Genomic DNA, 5,385 nt, shown 5'->3' on the forward strand with positions numbered 1-5,385 from the left:
AGGTTCCTGAGTCATTTTACCAGTTCTAGTGGCCAATCTAACATCATATTCATTATTCTTACTATTCAGTTCATTGAGCAAATCATTCTGAGCTTTAAGTACTTGTTCTACTTGAGTGGTAACCATAGAAGCATGTTTACTAATGAGTTTAAGTTCACCTTTAACTCTAGACATATAATCACCCAAGTGTTCAATCATATAAGCATTTTGTTTTAACTGTCTACCAAAATAAGCATTAAAATCTTCTTTCTTAACCATGAAGTTATCAAACTCATCCAAACATTGGCTGGCAAACTTAGTAGGAGGGATTTCAGCTTTATCATATCTATAGAGAGAATTTACCTTTACTACCTGTGTCGGGTTATCAAGACCATGAGTTTCTTCAATAGGTGAGGGATTAAGATCATATATTTCTTCAATAGGCGGTAAATTAAGACCATGTATTTCTTCAATAGGAGGTAATGTCTTAATATCTTCAGCTTTAATACCTTTTTCTTTCATAGATTTCTTTGCCTCTTGCATATCTTGAGGACTGAGAAATAGAACACCTCTTTTCTTCGGAGTTGGCTTAGGAATAGGCTTAGGAGTTGGCTCAGGAAGTGTCCAATTATTTTCATTTGTCAACATATTATTCAATAGAATTTCAGCATCATCCGGTGTTCTTTCCCTGAAAACAGAACCAGCACAACTATCCAGGTAATCTCTGGAAACATGGGTTAGTCCATTATAAAAGATATCAAGTATTTCATTTTTCTTGAGAGGATGATCAGGCAAAGCATTAAGTAATTGGAGAAGCCTCCCCCAAGCTTGTGGGAGACTCTCTTCTTCAATTTGCACAAAATTATATATTTCCCTTAAAGCAGCTTGTTTCTTATGAGCAGGGAAATATTTAGCAGAGAAGTAATAAATCATATCCTGGGGACTACGCACACAACCAGGATCAAGAGAATTAAACCATATCTTAGCATCACCCTTTAATGAGAACGGAAATATTTTAAGGATATAAAAGTAGCGAGTTCTCTCATCATTAGTGAACAGGGTGGCTATATCATTTAGTTTAGTAAGATGTGCCACAACAGTTTCAGATTCATAGCCATAAAAAGGATCGGATTCAACCAAAATAATTATCTCAGGATCAACAGAGAATTCATAATCCTTATCAGTAACACAGATAGGTGAAGTAGCAAAAGCAGGGTCAGGTTTCATTCTAGCATTAAGAGATTGCTGCTTCCATTTAGATAATAACTTCTTAAGATCATATCTATCATTGCAAGCAAAAATAGCTCTAGCAGCTTCTTCATCCATAACATAGCCCTCAGGCACAACAGGCAATTCATATTTATTAGGGGGAGGGTCTTCATCATCACTATCATCAATATTATCAGTTTCAATAGTTTCATTCTCTCTAGCCCTAGCAAGTTGTTCATCAAGAAATTCACCAAGTGGCACAGTAGTATCAAGCATAGAAGTAGTTTCATCATAAGTATCATGCATAGCAGAAGTAGCATCATCAATAACATGCGACATATCAGAATTAATAGCAGAAGCAGGTTTAGGTGTCGCAAGCTTACTCAAAACAGAAGGTGAATCAAGTGCAGAGCTAGATGGCAGTTCCTTACCTCCCCTCGTAGTTGAGGGATAAATTGTTGTTTTTGCGTCTTTCAAGTTCTTCATAGTGACCAGCAGATATAAATCCCAAATGACTCAAAGAATAGAGCTATGGTCCCCGGCAACGGCGCCAGAAAAGAGTCTTGATAACCCACAAGTATAGGGGATCGAAACAGTTTTCGAGGGTAGAGTATTCAACCAAAATTTATTGATTCGACACAAGGGGAGCCAAAGAATATTCTCAAGTATTAGCAGTTGAGTTGTCAATTCAACCACACCTGGATAACTTAATATCTGCAGCAAAGTATTTAGTAGCAAAGTAATATGGAAGTAACGGTAACGGTAGCAAAAGTAATATTTTTGGGTTTTGTAGTGATTGTAACAGTAGCAACAGAAAAGTAAATAGGCGGAAAACAATATGTGAAAAGCTCGTAGGCATTAGATCGGTGAAGGAGAATTATGCCGGATGCGGTTCATTATGTAACAGTCATAACATAGGGTGACACAGAACTAGCTCCAATTCATCAATGTAATGTAGGCATGTATTCCGAATAGAGTCATACGTGCTTATGGAAAAGAACTAGCATGACATCTTTTGTCCTACCCTCCCGTGGCAGCGGGGTCCTAGCGGAAACTAAGGGATATTAAGGCCTCCTTTTAATAGAGTACCGGACCAAAACATTAACACATACTGAATACATGAACTCCTCAAACTACGGTCATCACCGGGAGTGGTCCCGGTTATTGTCACTTCGGGGTTGCCGGATCATAACACATAGTAGGTGACTATAGACTTGCAACATAGGATCAAGAACTCACATATATTCATGAAAACATAATAGGTTCAGATCTGAAATCATGGCACTCGGGCCCTGGTGACAAGCATTAAGCATAGAAAAGTCATAGCAACATCAATCTCAGAACATAGTGGATACTAGGGATCAAACCCTAACAAAACTAACTCGATTACATGATAAATCTCCTCCAACCCATCACCGTCCAGCAAGCCTACGATGGAATTACTCACGCACGGCGGTGAGCATCATGAAATTGGTGATGGAGGATGGTTGATGATGACGATGGCGATGGATTCCCCTCTCCGGAGCCCCGAACAGACTCTAGATCAGCCCTCCCGAGAGGTTTTAGGGCTTGGCGGCGGCTCCGTATCGTAAAACACGATGAATCCTTCTCTCTGATTTTTTTCTCCCCGAACACGAATATATGGAGTTGGACTTGAGGTCGGTGGAGCAACAGGGGGCCTACGAGGCAGGGGGCGCGCCCCCACCCTCATGGACAGGTGGTGGGCCCCCTGGCCTTGATTCTTTCGCCAATATTTTTAATATTTTCCAAAAATAAGTTCCGTGGAGTTTCAGGTCATTCCGAGAACTTTTGTTTCTGCACATAAATAACACCATGGCAATTCTGCTGAAAACAGCGTCAGTCCGGGTTAGTTCCATTCAAATCATGCAAGTTAGGGTCCAAAACAAGGGCAAAAGTGTTTGGAAAAGTAGATACGACGGAGACGTATCACACCATGCTGGTATGAGATAGTCCTTGGTGGATTTATAGAATGCTCATTGCACTTCACTTATATTTATTTGAGTGTGGCTTTATAGAATGCTTCATGTGCTTCACTTATATCATTTGAAGTTTGGAATGCTTGTTTCTCTTCACATAGAAAACCGCCATTTATAGAATGCTCTTTTGCTTCACTTATATTTGTTAGAGCGTGGGCATATCTTTTGTAGAAAGAATTAAACTCTCTTGCTTCACTTATATCTATTTAGAGAGATGACAGGAATTGGTCATTCACATGGTTAGTCATAAAATCCTACATAAAACTTGTAGATCACTGAATATGATATGTTTGATTCCTTGCAATAGTTTTGCGATATAAAGGTGGTGATATTAGAGTCGTGCTAGTTGAGTAATTGTGAAATTGAGAAATACTTGTGTTGAGGTTTGCAAGTCCTGTAGCCTGCTCGTATGGTAACCGTTGTGTGACAAATTTGAAGCATGAGGTGTTTCTTTGATTGCCTTCCTTATGAGTGGTGGTCGGGGACGAGCTATGGTCTTTTCCTACCAATCTATCCCCCTAGGAGCATGCGCGTAGTGCTTGGTTTTGATGACTTGTAGATTTTTTCAATAAGTATGTGAGTTCTTTATGACTAATGTTGAGTCCATGGATTATACGCACTCTCACCCTTCCATCATTGCTAGCCTCTTCGGTACCGTACATTGCCCTTTCTCACCTCGAGAGTTGGTGCAAACTTCGCCGGTGCATCCAAACCCCGTGATATGATACACTCTGTCACACATAAGCCTCCTTATATCTTCCACAAAACAACCACCATACCTACCTATTATGGCATTTCCATAGCCATTCCGAGATATATTGCCATGCAACTTCCATCATCGTCATATCAATGACTTGAGCATTCATTGTCATATTGCTTTGCATGATCGTAAGATAGCTAGCATGATATTTCATGGCTTGTCCATTTTTTGATATCTTTGCTGCGCTAGATCATTGCACATCCCGGTACACCATCGGAGGCATTCATATAGAGTCATACTTTGTTCTAGATATCGAGTTGTAATATTGAGTTGTAAGTACATAAAAGTGTGATGATCATCATTATTATAAAATTGTCCCATGTGAGTTTATCAAAATAAAAGTGGCCAAAGAAGCCCCCCCAAAAAAAGAGGCCAAAGAAGCCTAAAAAAGGAGAGAAAAGAGAGAAGGGACAATGTTAATATCCTTTTACCACACTTGTGCTTCAGAGTAGCACCATATTCTTCATATAGAGAGTCTCTTGAGTTATCACTTTCATATACTAGTGGGAATTTTCATTATAGAACTTGGCTTGTATATTCCAATGATGGGCTTCCTCAAATGCCCTAGGTCTTCATGAGCAAGCAAGTTGGATGCACACCCACTTAGTTTCAGTTTGAGCTTTCATACACTTATAGCTCTAGTGCATCCGTTGCATGGCAATCCCTACTCCTCGCATTGACATCAATTGATGGGCATCTCCATAGCCCGTTGATTAGCCGCATTGATGTGAGACTTTCTCCCTTCTTTTATCTTCTCCATACAACCTCCATCATCATATTCTATTCCACCCATAGTGCTATGTCCATGGCTCGCGCTCATGTATTGCGTGAAAGTTGAAAAAGTTTGAGAATACTAAAGTATGAAACAATTGCCTGGCTTGCCATCGGGGTTGTGCATGATGAGAGCATTTTGCGTGATGAAAATGAAGCATGGCCAAACTATATGATTTTGTAGGGATGAGCTTTCTTTGGCTATGTTATTTTGAGAAGACATAATTGCTTGGTTGGTATGCTTGAAGTATTATTGTCTTAATGTCAAATGATAGACTATTGCTTTGAATCACTCGTGTCTTAATATTCATGCCATGATTAGATTACATGATCAAGATTATGCTAGGTAGCATTTCACATCAAAAATTATCTTTTTTATCATTTACCTACCTGAGGACGAGCAGGAATTAAGATTGGGGATGCTGATACGTCTCCGTCGTATCTATAATTTTTTATTGTTCCATGCCAATATTATATAACTTTCATATACTTTTGGCAACTTTTTATACTATTTTTGGGACTAACATATTGATCCAGTGCCCAGTGCCAATTCATGTTTGTTGCATGTTTTTTGTTTCGCAGAAAATCCATATCAAACGGAGTCCAAACGAGATAAAAACTGACGGAGATTTTTTTTGGAATATATTTGATTTTTGGGAAGAAGAATCA

The sequence above is a fragment of the Triticum aestivum genome, chromosome 5D (assembly GCF_018294505.1).
Source record: "Triticum aestivum cultivar Chinese Spring chromosome 5D, IWGSC CS RefSeq v2.1, whole genome shotgun sequence".
Classification (NCBI taxonomy): Eukaryota; Viridiplantae; Streptophyta; class Magnoliopsida; order Poales; family Poaceae; genus Triticum; species Triticum aestivum.